We start from the raw sequence: 17466 nt of genomic DNA on the forward strand, positions 1-17466 counted from the left end.
AAATAAAGTTATGTTACTGAAGCCAAGCCGGTTTATTTAACTATGGCGTACCATGGAAACAAAAATTTTAAAGAAATAATTAGGGACGGTTTCATTTCTGAAACGAAAGGACATGATTAAGGAAAACTGACATCTGAACCGCAAATGCTTAAGAGGAACAATTAAGGAAAACAACATAAGGTCGTTTGACAGAAACAAAAAGTCTATTCTGTCTCTATCTATCTCCTCACAGAGATATGTCATATTGCTGTCGTCATACTGACACGGAAAAATATAAAAACAATGTCCGCAATCTGTTGGCATGTTTGGAGAGAATGTATCCTCGAAATTTCTTTCCAGCGGGCTAGATAAGATACTGTAAAGATTCTAGACTATTGCGTGGATATTAATTTTGGAAGTAAGACTAAATCGACACAAAACGACTAGTACCCTATTACGAAGAGCAGTTTAGTAGGTTAACCACAAAGGAAATGATAAGCCTAATAAAAGCAAGCCATATTGACAACGAGTTAGACACGAGTGAGAGTAGTTTTGCGAATCGAGTTACAACCAATCTTGTAACCCACAGATGACCACCAAAAATATTTATAAGGTGCTTGTGGAAAGAAAAGCGAGAAATGCTGGTGAGAACATATACCGAGTAACGACCTGGAAAAGACGTACGGAGAAACATCAATATCCCACTTCTTCCCTTCAACATCAGCGCGACTTGGTATGCCGAGGAAACGCGGTAGTTCCGAGTGGGAAGCTAATGTACAAAATTAACTCAGACCCAGCTTCTTAGTGCAAGAAGTGCACCTTAGTTTAAACGTTAATTCTTACCATGACGTGTGGAAGCCATGAGAGTGTATGGAAGTGGACATGGAAGAACGTTTTAGTGATATACATAACGTCTGAGACTATCATAATAGTCAAATATGTATAGCAGCCCGACTGGAATCTCTACCCGAATATAAAGAATAGTAGATACACTTGGCTTTCGTGTAATTATGTACATTATACACTCCTGGAAATGGAAAAAAGAACACATTGACACCGGTGTGTCAGACCCACCATACTTGCTCCGGACACTGCGAGAGGGCTGTACAAGCAATGATCACACGCACGGCACAGCGGACACACCAGGAACCGCGGTGTTGGCCGTCGAATGGCGCTAGCTGCGCAGCATTTGTGCACCGCCGCCGTCAGTGTCAGCCAGTTTGCCGTGGCATACGGAGCTCCATCGCAGTCTTTAACGCTGGTAGCATGCCGCGACAGCGTGGACGTGAACCGTATGTGCAGTTGACGGACTTTGAGCGAGGGCGTATAGTGGGCATGCGGGAGGCCGGGTGGACGTACCGCCGAATTGCTCAACACGTGGGGCGTGAGGTCTCCACAGTACATCGATGTTGTCGCCAGTGGTCGGCGGAAGGTGCACGTGCCCGTCGACCTGGGACCGGACCGCAGCGACGCACGGATCCACGCCAAGACCGTAGGATCCTACGCAGTGCCGTAGGGGACCGCACCGCCACTTCCCAGCAAATTAGGGACACTGTTGCTCCTGGGGTATCGGCGAGGACCACTCGCAACCGTCTCCATGAAGCAGGGCTACGGTCCCGCACACCGTTAGGCCGTCTTCCGCTCACGCCCCAACATCGTGCAGCCCGCCTCCAGTGGTGTCGCGACAGGCGTGAATGGAGGGACGAATGGAGACGTGTCGTCTTCAGCGATGAGAGTCGCTTCTGCCTTGGTGCCAATGATGGTCGTATGCGTGTTTGGCGCCGTGCAGGTGAGCGCCACAATCAGGGCTGCATACGACCGAGGCACACAGGGCCAACACCCGGCATCATGGTGTGGGGAGCGATCTCCTACACTGGCCGTACACCACTGGTGATCGTCGAGGGGACACTGAATAGTGCACGGTACATCCAAACCGTCATCGAACCCATCGTTCTACCATTCCTAGACCGGCAAGGGAACTTGCTGTTCCAACAGGACAATGCACGTCCGCATGTATCCCGTGCCACCCAACGTGCTCTAGAAGGTGTAAGTCAACTACCCTGGCCAGCAAGATCTCCGGATCTGTCTCCCATTGAGCATGTTTGGGACTGGATGAAGCGTCGTCTCACGCGGTCTGCACGTCCAGCACGAACGCTGGTCCAACTGAGGCGCCAGGTGGAAATGGCATGGCAAGCCGTTCCACAGGACTACATCCAGCATCTCTACGATCGTCTCCATGGGAGAATAGCAGCCTGCATTGCTGCGAAAGGTGGATATACACTGTACTAGTGCCGACATTGTGCATGCTCTGTTGCCTGTGTCTATGTGCCTGTGGTACTGTCAGTGTGATCATGCGATGTATCTGACCCCAGGAATGTGTCAATAAAGTTTCCCCTTCCTGGGACAATGAATTCACGGTGTTCTGATTTCAATTTCCAGGAGTGTATGAAGATCTCGGCTGCAAAGTGCGGTAAGGGACTGTCGATCACAAACGAGTTATTGCCTGCAAAAGATGGTAAGTGATGTGCTTTATGCATATAGTCCATAGTTCCATGATGAACCGAGAAGTGGCTGCTGTATCTGTAATTTCAGTCCCTTGCTTAACAGTAGTTTGGTAAAGGCCAGAAAAAATGTTTTCAGTAGTAATAACGGCTTTCGTGCCAGGAAAACGCTTTTCAGAAGCGAGTTTTACGATGTGAATGATGTGCTTAACTACGACTTGAAAATCCTGAATATGTTCAAAAATGTCAATGAGCTTTAAAAGTTTTTGGTACTGAAAGTGTGAATATTTAATAAAGCAAGTAAACAATGTTAAGATGTGTACCTTACCATAGTTTACGTGAGTTTACCAGACAGGATGATTGTAGAAATGTTATGAGATATTGTTAATATTCTCTATGTACTGTAGAAAGGTGCTTACTAAAATTAAAAATTAATTTTATATTGTGCTGAACCATATGTATCGTTTTGAGGTCGTTACACTTTATTATTGCAAAAATAGTTCACGTGAATCTTAATATTAAAAACTGAAACAATTCAGACTTTTCAAATTTGTAGTTTTCAGAGTGTTCGCAGTGTGCTTCTTGATTCGCCCAGCAAGTAGACAGTGGTAAGGTAAATCTAACCAACATAAACTCAACTTAGTTGGGAAGTAAACTATGTTAAGTACCTACTGAAGAATTTTTAAAAATAAAATTTTCAGTAGAATTCACCATTTTAGAAATATGGTGAGACTATAAATATAAGTAGAGTTGCTCAAGCAAAGGCTGCTTTTAACAAGAAGAAAAACATCTTAACATTTAAGAGCATCAGCCTTGAAATCAGAAAACATTTTTGAAATCATATGTGTGGAGTGTGGCATGCTATGGGTGTGAAACACGGACTCTCGGGACAGAGGAAGACCAGAAGCTAAATTCTTTTGAAATGTGGTGCTATAGACGCATGCTCAAAGTAAAATGTATCGACAAGGTCACAAACGAAATGGTTCTGGAAAGAGCAGATGAGAAGAGAAGCTTCTGGAGTTTCATTGTTAAAAGAAGAGTGCAATTTACAGGGCATCTATTAAGACATAAAGGACTCCTGAACACGATCATAGAGGGATACGTCGAGGGAAAAAGACCAAGAGGAAGACCACGACTGAGGTACATGGATCAAATCGTGAAAGATGTGGGATGTAACACCTATAAAGAAATGAAGAGAAAAGCTGAAAGACGCACAGAATGGAGACAAGCTGCCATTGTAGCTGTTGCAAACCAATCCTTGGATTGACCACCACAGAAGAAGATAAATATATTTGAACACAGTGACTTATCAGAGTACTAAAACCACATTTATAATTTATAATAATTATAATACTTGTCGAAACTATATGCTGTGCAATTTCTCAAAAGAACGAAAGCAATCCTTACTACCGTCTACAGTCGAGGCCTTCATATGAGGAGATAAAAAAACCCGAAATGCTAAACTACAAACACTATTTGATGTTAGGCTACCAACAAATGTGCTTTCACAACATTTCCACGAGAGTTTTTGAAATTAAAGTAGGACACTCCAGTTTAAGACACCTTCTTGTTCGCCTAGATAATATTGTAAACCACATTTAATTCCGTTTTAACTCAGTGAGGAAGTTTATTTAAGTAAACCAACATATGGCAAAAGAAAGCAAGGTTTTTCTTATTCTGTTACTTATTTTTTTAATTTTATGTTTGGGAACCAGTCATTTTTAAAGAAAACGTTCATGCAATAAAGATGAAACAAAAGAATTGTATGGTTTCTCACAGAAAAATAAGACTTAAATTTTAGATGAACGATTTTAATTGTTGAAGGGGCAAGATTTTTGATGAAACAAGATTTAGATTTAAGAAGAATCGGGATTTAACCAGAGTTTTACCAGACAACAATATAGGAGAGATACTTTTCAGGCACATAGAATTCTCTATAATTAAGCACAAATGTGAAGAAAAACGGCGTACTCTCTAATAAATATGAAGACACAAAGAAAAAAGTAGGTAAGCGCTAGAATATAAATCCAAAGAACAGTTTTCGATCTCAGGACGGTCCATGGATTTTTCTGTCATGTATTGCTTCTGTCACATCTGCGAACATGTCAGTTTCAAGAGTGGTTCGTATTCCACGTTAAACTCTATGTCAGTTCATAACTGTTTGAGTAAATCCATTCAAAACTGGGTGACAAGAAACGGTATAACGTCTGTAACATGGTCGTGCCTACTAAGGTGGAAATGCTCTCCAGTCAACCGTCGCGCTGATGACTCATTTATTTACTTTTATTGTTATAGTGAGGGGAGACTAATGTACTTTCCTGGTTGATTGAAAACCTTGTATAAATAAAAATAGTATAACTATTGCCTTTTCGTTAGATGAGTCAAATGCCTTCTTTTAAGGATATGCCCGGGATCTGGAGTCTGTTAGATGGAGAAAGATATATTCAGCTATTTCAGGTTAAAAAGTGATTTTTATATACGTAGTTTACCTATACCACAAAAAAGAAATTTGTGGTGTAAATACCGCAATGAACTACTGCCAGACCCAGGTCATTTGGTGTCTTTAATTTTCAGCTTGTTAAGATGAATCGATAAAATATCAATATTTAATTTTATAATGATTATTTTCGGTATAATGTTCATACTGCATCGGAATTTAGAGAACAATGGAATGATTTCAGAATGAACGCGTCCCTACCTTTTTACTATTTATAATTCGCCCATCTTGCCATTTTCTGTTGGTCAATTTCTTTACGAGTGCCACGTATTTGCTGTACAGGAGTGTAATCTAAATGATGTAACCGAATTTGATGCGTTTTTTAATAGCTAAGTTATGCTGGAAAGGACTTTGTTTCCTTGTATTTAACGAAATTTCTCTCTTCTCCACTAGATGAACATTCGTTGGAGAAGGTCTCATAGCTCCCAGACAGCTATGAAGACTATTTATTTTTTATATATATATTTTGACCTTAAGTTTGATGTACTGTACATTTGTGGCCCATTTCGGATGATAGTAATGACCTGTATACAATTTGTATTCCAAAACTCGAGGCTGTGCGAGACTCCGAGGCTTCACAAAATTTAACGCTCTCAATCACTAAATGATTTTTGATAAGAGATGCTCTGTCAAATAAAATTGGTTATTGATATATCCATACCCATTTCAAAGAGAGTGTAATGTCTCTTGCAGCCGTCTCTCCGAGATATTTTCAGAAATTTTATAAATTATATAGCTCAGTGCATATCTCGAAAAGTCTCTTCTTATCTTACCGATTCCTAAACTTTAATATACGATTATTATCAATGCAAAGTAATTTCAAGCCATATTATTCCTTGGAGCGTGCATTTACTCCATGGAATAGCTTCTCTGCTATCTATGTTTTCTCTTATGAAACAAATGAGAGAGATCTTGCCGATTAGCCGTGAAAGAGCGAAGATGTATATGTATGTATTGTTGAGCTAGTCGCCATCTTGATGAGATTCTGTACGAGAAGGATTTTAATACATGAACTAAACTAAAGTAAGTGTGTTCGCGTATTATTTAACCGATTATTATTGACAGTGTCTGCTTACTACGCTGTGTTGCACGGGATCAGTGGGGAACGTCTGATTTACACTGTACGAACCTGCCGTTTTGTACGCTCAAGATATCCAGTTTATTAATTTCAATAAATGGGCTAACACGGTCTTACCAGCAGATCTCCTGTATTCCCCGTGTGATCACCGAAAGTTAATAATTATTACAAATGTTTTCAGGAAATCGACTGACAATTTTCGTCGCACCGAGACTTCCAAACTGCTTCACTGCCTTATGGAATTTAAGTTAAGATAAATTTGATCAGGATGGAACAGTATTGAACTGTGTGAATGTGATAAGCCTGTTTTGTGAATGAAAATTCCCTTAATATACGCATGTTTTTCTACTATCCTGATCAGTGAAGCTAAATCAGGCCGGTGTGAGAGAGGTTTTTAAATTTCAGATCCCACAAAAAATATTAAAAGAGGTCACTTAAATTGGGCACAGTTAAGGATATCTTTCTCGCAGTATCTCTAAAATTGTTCGTCTTAAACCGTAATCCAGGCGCCACACGCATGATGAAGTATGTTCCAGCTAAAATTTGTAAATCCCACATACAGATGATGTAATAGCAGTAGTGTTAGACGTAGTTTCATTCATACGTATATCACTTTTACAAAGACGTTAGTTATTTCACATATATGGTGTCGCCGCTTGGGGTAGTGCTATGAGAGGCTCTAAATCCCTATGTCCCATCACCTAATTTAATGAATACTCAGCAGAAGGTAAACCACCACTGTCCAACTTGTAGAGTTGGCAGCAGATTATACAAAGGAAAAATAGAAAATACGGAAACTTATACATTAAGCCAAACAAACGCTTTATTAATTCAACAAATATTTTTCCATCTGCGATTTGTGAACATATTCCAAGGATGAAATTTTGTGGAAGACATAATGACCTGAATGTTATCCTAAGACTACAATCTCAACTCGACCGTAACTCCCGATAATATCAGAAACACCCATATCGCTTTATTTCTTTCGTCATCTGTGCACTGATGTATAACGATAATACACTTATGTTCTGAAAAAATCTGAGCTCCTTGAACGACTAGAGATAGGACATTGATATTCACAGCACATGTACAGCAGTATGTTCTGCAGAAATGATTATCACTTGAACCATGTCGGCTGGCGGTTTCAACGTCAACATCTATATCGCGGTGCAACGCCACCTACCGGTAAAATACGCCTGCGGCTCTCGTCGCTGTAAACCGTATGTAATGGATCAGTGTGACTCGAGCAGATGTGCAGGATGCCTCGCAAACGTATATGCGTACCGCACCATCAAATCAGAAATTCGTGAAAGAGAGCGCGTTATTGGCATGAAAGAATGTGATGCATCCATCCGAGAAACTGCTGTTCTTGTGGGACGAAGTATTTCGACAGTGCAGCGGATGTGTGCAGAATGTTTCACGGAAGGCCGTAGAGCACGACGAGATGAGTCAGGTCGCACCACCCAGTTCACCTCCCAAGAAGATCGACGTGTCATTCGATAGGCATTGCACGTTGCAGGACATATCTGCATCCTCCTCGGTTCTGGCGCAACAGTGGAACACATCGTACACTATCAGCGGTGAAAGTCTGTCGCCGTTTACTACAGCGTGGGTTGCGTGCGCGCCGTCCATTTCTCCGCCTTTCACGAATGTGTAGAAACATGCTAGACGGCAATGGTGTATGCAACGACGTCACTGGGGACAGGAATGATATCAGATAGTATTTTTGGACGAATCTTGGTTCTGTTTGTTTGAAACGGATGGCCGCATTTTGGTTTACCGTAGATAGGGGGAGCGGCATCACAGTGACTGCATTCGCACAAGCCATACAGCGTCAGGTCACGGCCTTATGGTGCGGGGTGCTACTGGGTACATCTGCAAAGCAGAACTGGTGTGCGTCCGGACCACTGTTACGAGTGTGACTTACGAGAATGACATCCTGATACCCCTAGCCATACCCTTTCTGCACAACACCCCAGACGCCATTTTTCAGAACGAAAATGCGCGACTACATGCTGCGCACGAACACGTACCTTCTTGGTGTCACAGGATGTCAGCCTTTTGACCTAGCCCGCCAGATCACCAGACTTGTTGCCAATCGAAATTGTGTGCGATATGGTGAAACGACGGATGCACTTCTGTGACCCATGGCAACTACCGCAGATGAACTATGGAATCAGGTGAATGCAGCATAGATGGCTGTACCACAGAAAGCCATTCGCGCCTGATACGCGTCGATGTCATCACGCATGGAACGAGTTATCAGGGCCCATGACGGACTCTGTGCCTACTAGGCAACAGGACTCATACTGAACCGAGGTCACTGAAAAGCTAATCGTTTCTGCAGAACATACAATATGGACGTACTATCTCCAATCGTTCAAGATGTGCTGTTTTTCCGAACGTAAGTGCAACGTTAAAATGTCTAACGTAGTTTTCTCTTTGTAAATGACATATTTAATTCACTCTACCATTCGAATCGTCTTTTCGTCACAGTCCTAGAGTCCCACTAACACATTTAGCGGTAGGTTAACCGTTAAGTTTGATAGGATGAAAGTGAAAACATTTATCACAGAAAGTGTAAAAAAGTTTAATGTTGTTTTAAAGGTGTTTTAGCGGGTACCAAGTGCGCTGAAATTCTTGGTTGCTTTAAAATACTGAACAGCTTGTCGTGGGAAGTGTTGCTCGCACTGGGAGCTCTCAGGGGACTGCTGTCACTCCCGTGGACTGGTGGCAGCTGAAAAAAGACCCGCTGCCTCTTACCACAACAAGCGGTTGGTTGCACGAAGTTTCAGCACACTCTCTGGACGACGAGAACCTTACTTCACAAAAAAGGAAAATATAATAAAAGGAGTACTGGAGCCGAAATATGTCATATCTCGTAATTGTTAAACTCCTTAGAATGTCACAGTTTATTCTTAACAAATCACTCAAAGAAAACAGACGAAACTTTGCTGATGACCTGTTAAGTAAAGACAAGGTTATCAAAACCTTACGTTTCGTAAAGCACAGAAAACTCAAAAATTCCTCACGTTTGTACTGTGGTGACCCCCATGTCTCATCACCTATATTAATGAATATTCAGCAGCAGACAGCAATAGGTAAACCAACCACTGTCCAATTTATAGAGTTGGGAGCAGATTACATCAAGGAACCAAACAAATGCGTTATTAATTTGTTTTTTTTCATCAAACAAAGAAGTTAAGCAATTGCCTAGTGAATCTCAGACTCACTTGACCTTGATGGAAGACTTATTTTACGTTAAATATTCCAAAAAGGTCCCTGAATACATACGCAATAATACCTTCCAAATGTGTGTTGAGCAGCTATGCTGGATGCTCTGCTGTTGAAAAGCAAGCGTCCCTCGCCCCTCCAGAATTGAGAATCGATCAGTACTACAGCGCGGGGAGCAGTGTCGTCCAGAAGGACGCATTGTGCAGAGTTGGCCGACATGAAGCTGTTAGGCAGTGAATCGCCGTCCATAACTGGCCCCCCCCTCTCCCCCGCCCGCACACTGTTCGGTGTCTCTGTACAGCGCACATCTGCCGGAGAATGATCATCACATGGTGAACAGCAATGCACGCATCTTAGACGAGAAGGTTCTTTGGGAGACATACATTCGCTAGGCATTGTCATCTCAACAATGCTCATTTCATGATCTGAACACGTGCGTTTTGTAGTAGTTAATATCCAGTACGAGTCGGAGGGTTGGAGCCGAGAATCGAGGACGGAAGCGTAGTATGATCGGAAGTGAAATGGCTAATATTGAATATTGTTTTTATTCAAGCGATATAAATGTCGGCAGAAGATAAGGAGTGGATCTGCGTTCAAATTAAGTAAAATAATTAATCATGGCAGTAGAAAGTAATACAGTTATTTATTACACTTTTAGTTGCAAACCTAATGAATATTCAAGTCATATTTAACACAAGCTCAAGTGTTTTCCAAAAAACTTCTTATTGTGAAAGTATATTATTCAGTGTCCTAGACATTAAGCCAGCTATTTGTCTATGTTTGATTGTATAAAGATTTCTATACCATCCAACCGAAGCATTTAGAAGTCGTGATGTGCACATACTGTACAAGAAGACTTACGACAGGATCCATTTTGTGTCAAATAACGGGACAAATTAGTTCGTTCGCACGTAATATTTACATTACTAATAGTGATTGAGGCAATGCAAACGAAATTTGTTGCTGATTTAATTGGTCAGGGATATGAGGTGGTGGTTCTCAAAGTCAAAATGTCGTCTCAACCACCTATTAGCAATTCAAGCAGGACTAAAATTTACGTGTTTCGAAGGTCAAACCTTCATCGTCGGAACTGTTTTACAAGATGCATGAAGTTTATTCGCAACTGCGAATATTTACAACCATCAGCAGTTTAATGCAATGACGGCAGTGAAACTTTGGGCCAACCGGGACTCGAACCCATATTTCCCGCTTCTCGCGTGAGATCGCTTTACCATATTTTTTTGCGTGATTGGTGGCCTTAACCACTTTGTTTTATTTTGTTTCCTTTCCCTTCATGAGTGGTTTTCGTAGCCGCTTTTTACTGTTAGTAATAAGACATTGTAAAGAAATTATAGAACATAAATCATCTCCACATTTACTTTGTGCGTCTACCTTTCAACACACAGATAAGCTCAAAATATCTAATAACAAATAAGACAATGGAAATTCTTATAGTTTTATTGCTTAAACAACGACCACATGGACAAAACAAATCAAAATTATGATGAAAAACAAATGCAGCACTCGATTCCAAGCGTACCTCCCATCTGCGGACAATGTTCATTGGTACCAAGTCGATAACTATTTCGCCTCGTGTCAAGGTCTACTACAGGGGTCTTCTTCTGCCAAGTACACTCCAAATCTGAGGGAGTTTATAAAGACACTGCCGAAATAATTTGTGAAGAGTTGTTGACAGCAAGGAGTGTTCTCAAGTATGCTATGAGGAGATATTGCCTATAGTCAACAACCACCTTCCCACCATCTCAGAATAAGTAATAAATGGACGCGCCTTTATATCACGTGATAGGCTGAGTCTCCGCGGTCGGAAAATAACTATCCCCTGAGCATAGGAGGAGTCGATGCACTATCCTGTGTAATGGGCCACGAATGTAACAGGGAAGGGGCTTCTGTACCAGCATCCATACGGCAAACTCCGTTCCACACGTGAAACGATATTCTTCAGAGTCCGAGAGGTTGCACTATGGGCAGAGGGGAGAATCCGTCAGCCCAGTAGCGTGTAACCAGTGTCGCGTCAGGTATTTTCGGTTGACTGGATGGTACCACGTTTCTCGTCCCTGTGTGTGGGTTGCCGGACTGCCCTCCTCACCGCAGGCCATAGTACTTCCAGTATTTTAGTCTCAATCACATTGCGAAGTATGCAGCTCAGAAGCAAACGATAGATGTATCTCGCCTTCGGATCTCAAGTGGTGGGCAGATCAGGATTAACGTGTCTATACTCAAGCATAAATACCAAGATATGGAAGGCAGAGGAAGCGATATGCTCAGTCGTAACAGGTGGCAGTGTGAATGCTAGCATCAGTTTCTCCAAAACACTGCTCGTAAGTGAAGTATGTTGACAGGTCCACTGTTTCGTCATAGTGTACAATATAAGGCTGCAGCCCATACTCATACATTTATAAGTCCCAGTCAACACTCAAGTGGAGGGAGGGTGTAGGTGTCGTAGCGGACTTTCAATAGCAATCCAGCAGTAAGGTAATATCAAAATGCCGCCTGCAGTCTGCGTCTCATCGCTGTCGGTAGTGGGAGAATCTGCGCCATGTGAAACAACTTGCTCACCACATGAAGGTTAAGATACTATACATGCTGAAGAAGCTCCACACATCGAAGTAGCTTCTGGTAGACTTCTGTACGTATCGCATGCGGTAAACGTCTATAGTCCATGGTAGCCATGCGAGGCACATCTTGTGCTAATGTAATACCGAAATATGTGATCGCATCCACCTGTGGGAGGGGCGCCATGTAGCCCTCCTGGAGGCCTCCCGATATGAGTTACCGCAGACTTGGCTACATTCATATGGCTTCTCGCAGCCAATCCATACTGCATAATCCATTCAAGCATGAGACACTCCTCATCACTTGAGCGAAAAAGCAGTAGAAGGTCGTCAGCATACACTCTACAGTGGAAGTTGGAACCCCTCACTGTAATTTCCGAAAGTCCGCCTTTCAGCCTTCCAACGAGCGGTTCTACTGCGGTCGCGTAAAAAATCATACAGGGTGGACATCGTTGTCGAACTGAACGCTGGATTGACTTCGTATACCAATTTACCAGTACATGAAATGATGCTCCGTGTAAGAGAAGCAAAATTACTTCTAGTAAGTAATTACTTCAAGAAAATTTTGGTGATTAGTAAGGTAAGGGGGCACAGGTGCAATTTTGATATGAAATTGATATGCAAATTAATTACACTGACCAATTAATTACCCCTGACCACGCCCACTCCCGCACCCATTTGACGTCATGTGTTTTCCCCAGCCTGCACGTGGGGCCCTGCATCCTCCCCCTCTCCACCCATCCCCATCCCACACCCCCTCCCACCCTATTGATGGGAATCTCGAATTTCGGCGGAAATTTCGAAGTCAACTGTCAATTCTGAGGACATAATATCAACGGAAATTGTTAATGGAAATTGTTTATGAAACCGAAATAGGCCGTATAAATAAAAAAATCAGATGACGGAGGACCAGTGAATTATGCTCTGAGAAGAGCATAATTTGCATTTTGTAGGACAGGGACACTCTTGTTTACTTTCCGATCACTTCCTCGCTTCATATAATGCGATTACAAAGTCATTAAGGCAGCCCACAATGCACTGGAGGTCTCGGGTGCCATAGTGGTGTGCCCACGCCTCAGCCCTTCCCCGCCTCCTGCTGCACGATGCCACGTTGTTTGACTTTGGAAGGGGTGGGGGGGGGGGAGGGGGTCCCTCCATCCGCCACCGAATCGCTTTCTGACAGCTGCTGCAGCTGCCTCAACTCACGGGTCCCGACCGCCTACTGCCTCCTGTCCTGCTCTGGGGGCTTGAGATCAAAGGGCGCCACAACACACACGCCCGTAACTCTCAGGCAGCCAGAGATGACACAACCTGCGCCACATGCGACACTTGGCTCGGTGTCTGGCGATCTGCTCGGTGACCACCCACACTTGCGGTCCCCTTGGATTCCAGGCCACAGGGGGCAGCAGCCACTGGTTGGAAATCAGCGAATGATTGCGATGTACAGTACCATTCTTAAGTCGCATTTTGTTGGGCATGAACTACGAACAATAGATTCCTTTTCGAAGGTTAGAATCTTCCACCCACAGCTGTGTCCTAACGAAAACAACAACATATATTTCGAGGGATGCAGCTAGCATTGGGCTTACCAGGCTATCAGCCTGTCTCAGAATGAACAAAGGGTGTTTTCCTAAAGATGGTATATGTGTCCAATTTTTCAGCCACTTGCCAGCTATCAGAGGATGTTTGTCTCAGATTTTTTTTTTCCTCCACCACACCTGCGACATGTTCCTCAATCACCTGCGCCAAGCCTGCTTGAGGTGAAAAGAAGGCAAGTTATAACTTACCGGTATGGCATTCTGAGTCCCTATAGGTCGTCTGCAAAATAGAGGCTGGAGTCTGAAGGTATATAAAGCCCAACCTCCACCACAATCATCTCAGTCTTTGATAGTGCCTAGTTGTGTCTGTGTTATTCCTGCAATATGAAACAGTCAGCTAGCGGTGATGGCACCGATAGTGGTGATGGGAGACAGCCAAACTTGGGGCAATTGCCATGTAAGTGTTTACAAGAAAATTATGAGTTCAAATTGCGACAGCTATAAAATTACGTACAAAGTATTCAGATTTTTCGAGATTGTGATATATTTTCGTAACAAGTGCTTATAAAAGTTCTTTTATTTCTCTTGCTATTGCAGCATTCGTTCCCGAAATGTTGGCTTAGCTAGGACGCCAGCTGGAAACTTAAAGTTGCCAGAAAACCGAAGTAAATACATCTCAAAACTCTGTGTGTGATATTTTACATGTTCAGAAGTCATTTCTTAAAGTATTCAAATCGTAACAAGTGCTTATAATATTTCTACTGTTGTTCTAGCGTTAAAGCAGCAGCAGCTGGATACTGAAAGTCGCCAGCAAGCCGAAGAGCAAGTGCTACCATCATGTAAGTACATCTCCAAATTCTATGTGATAGTTTACATCTTCAGAAAACACCTCATGATCGTAACTAGAGTTTATAAAATTTTCGATCTCGCTGTTGCACCGTTAGAGCAGCAGCTGATGGCCATTGACCTGCTGCTGGATGCTGAAATGCAGCAAGAACATGAGTACATTTGTAATATATTGCCGTTAGACTTTTTTTTCGTCATATACAGTTGTGTGAGGCATATATTATTCATGGTTGTAGATATTGCTGTAGATCAAGAGGAGGATGAGATTCTAGTAGAGGTATGTGTCGAGAATGACGACCAGGAGTCATCACTCCCATGTGTTATGAACTTTTTATTTTTATTTTTTTCGTTTTATGTATACTCAGTATCTCGCTGTAGGCAAATTCAGTACAAATGTTTTGGTGTAGTTGTTTCTTATCATCAATATCTTGTGGTAGACGACTTCTGTGAGATGGATCGGTGGCTCCACAACAACAACAGTTCTGGGGGAGGGTGATAAACTTGAGTGGGAGTGGGAGATGGTGGCTGCTGAAGGGCAGTGCGCCCTCTCCCTTCTGGAACAGGAGGTGGAGATATTTAACTGAGGGGAAGAACCACCAGAAAGACGGACTGTACAGCTCAATTATGGGATCCACAGTGTAAGAAGTGATTATAATGTTACTGTCATAGTCACAGTATATAATTATTAATCTGGAATGCGGATGTACTTAATTGTTGTTATTTATTTATAGCATATACTGAAAAATTCTTGAGCCTAGTACTTATTTTTTTCTGTTATTCGTATGTTACAGAAGTGCCATCGACACTGCCACGATAACAGCTTGATGTGGGACGTGCAGCCAGAGCGGTGGTATCAAACACTCAGCCGAACGACGTGCACCGCCATGCAAAGCACCGCTCGTTGCTGTGCGAGAGGCGGCTGCGGCTGCTGGAGTGCTGGCCCCCACACCATCGCATACCCTCTGGCGTCCGTGGGTAGTTCAGTCACAACAACTATCTCCCACAGCACAGACTGTCGGTGGTGAAGGCTCCAACACGCATCATCATCAACGAGTGCTCTCTCCACAGCCTGGGTCCTCCCACAGGAGCTCACTACCCCCCACCCCTCCTCCTATTCCTGCTGTGGCCGTTCGCCCTCGCTGGCAGGCAAAGAATGTGTGCCTCGGTGCATACGCCTCCCCCAGAAGGTGCCTCCTCCCAAGCGCCCTCATCCACTGAGTGGGTGCTGTCGTCTCCTAGTTGTAGTATTAATGATAATGAACCTGTGACTAGCTGTAGCATTCTATCCCGACCCGATAGCGGTGCCATGATCCTCTAGAATACTCGGCGGTTGTTAGGGCCTTTGACAGGTGTATCTCATTTACTAGAATTGAGAATGCTGCCAAGGGGTATTGCCATCCATTCTGCCTTTTAGCAGCGTGCCTTCCGGAGCTGCAGGCAGAGCTCCTCAAAGCCTTAGATGATCCGAGATATATTGCAAATAAATGTAATTCAGTACTCTGTACTCTGTTGCGAATTGACTCACCCCTCCCAACCCCTCCACCCCCCACCCCCCAACCACAGGGTGCTGCTGAGGAGAAAGGCTGGGGTGGTGATGGCGTTATATCTCGGAGTACATCAATCACCGAGTGGTATCATGAATCCACCTTGGGTGCTATACTGGCCAGGTTTCCCAGATGGAAGTAAGAGCGTCAGCTGAAGCACTCAGCCAAATACCACACCTCGACATCCATATTCATGTCTATGATCCGTTAAATGGAGGGTCCAGTTATATCAAACCCCGTGAGGATATTATGAATAAGAAGGCTTATATTAACGTTCAAAACTAAAAGGATAACGCATTTGCATGGGCAGTAAGAGAGCACATCGTGATACGGAATAGGTCTTAATATTCGTGGATGTTATAACTTTGATATTATTGATTTCCCCGTAAAGATTCAGGGCATACCAAAATTTGAGGCACAAAATCCCGGAATATTCGTTCACGTTTATGGCCTGAAGAATAAGCAGAAAGCCAAGCCAGATGAGCAGTACAAGCATACTGTAGTTGGGCCACTCCATTTTTCGAAATATACAGGTGAGAGTGATTTTCATGTAAACATGCTGCTCTTCTATCAAGGTGATAATCGGGATTACGTATGGATCATAGGCATGTCCCACCCCCTTTACAGCCAATTATCGAAACTCAAAGATAAGAAACGCATTTCTTCAGGTGTCTAAGTACGTTTTCAGTAGAAAAGTTTTTAAACAGACAACTGGAGGACTGTGAATCCAAGTAACCAGTACGTGTTGTTATGCCTATAGAAGAAAACAAGTTCAATAAATTAAAGAATGTTCACCACCAGGAACGATGTCCGTTTGTTGTATACACAGACTTTGAATTTCTCCTTGCGCCTATCACCTGCTGTGAAGGGAGCCCCTTAGCCTCACACACCATCTTCGCACAAAAACACGTACCGTATACTGCGACATACCAAACTGCATCTTCATATTTTTCAAGTCTTAACCGCTATGAATCTTATGTTGGGGATAATCTCGCAGTTTGGCTACTCATTGATATTGAAAAACTCTCATGGTATGTTGATAGGCTTTACAGCAACAACATCACATGGCTGAATCGGAGGAGTATAAAAATTATACAATGATGTGGGCAACTCTCATTTTTGTGGTCTGTCGTTAGATAGAGAAGCTGAAACTCCCCATTTCATCTTACGTGCAAGTTTTGAACTGCAGCTCTCAACGCATGCAACTTGAAGTATAAGTTACTACGACACATACCCTTCTTCTTCCATAATTTAAGTGGGTATGACGATCTCCTGCTTATTGAGTAATTGGTTAATTTCGGTTGGGAGAAAAATCAGAGCAGTGTCCTACGTGAGAGTGTTGAGAAGCATATTTCAGTCTCCATATAAATGAAGCCCAAAAGTACACTCCATTTCCTTCACACACTGCACTTTATGCGGGCAGAACTCCAGAAATTCGTTGAAACTCTACTTTGGAATGATGTGCATATCACCCGATCGGCATACCCCGATGAGGAAAAGTTTTAGCTTGTGACTAGGAGTTTTCTGTTAAGAGTGTCCGCATAGTAAGGAGGAACTAGACGAAACGAGACTACTCAACATATCAGCATTTAGCATTCTTCTCACAGACCATGCTATAACTAGTGCTGATTATGAGCATGCCCTGAATGTCTGATGAGGGTTCTACATTCTAAATT

This window comes from Schistocerca americana, chromosome X (assembly GCF_021461395.2).
Source record: "Schistocerca americana isolate TAMUIC-IGC-003095 chromosome X, iqSchAmer2.1, whole genome shotgun sequence".
Taxonomy (NCBI): domain Eukaryota; kingdom Metazoa; phylum Arthropoda; class Insecta; order Orthoptera; family Acrididae; genus Schistocerca; species Schistocerca americana.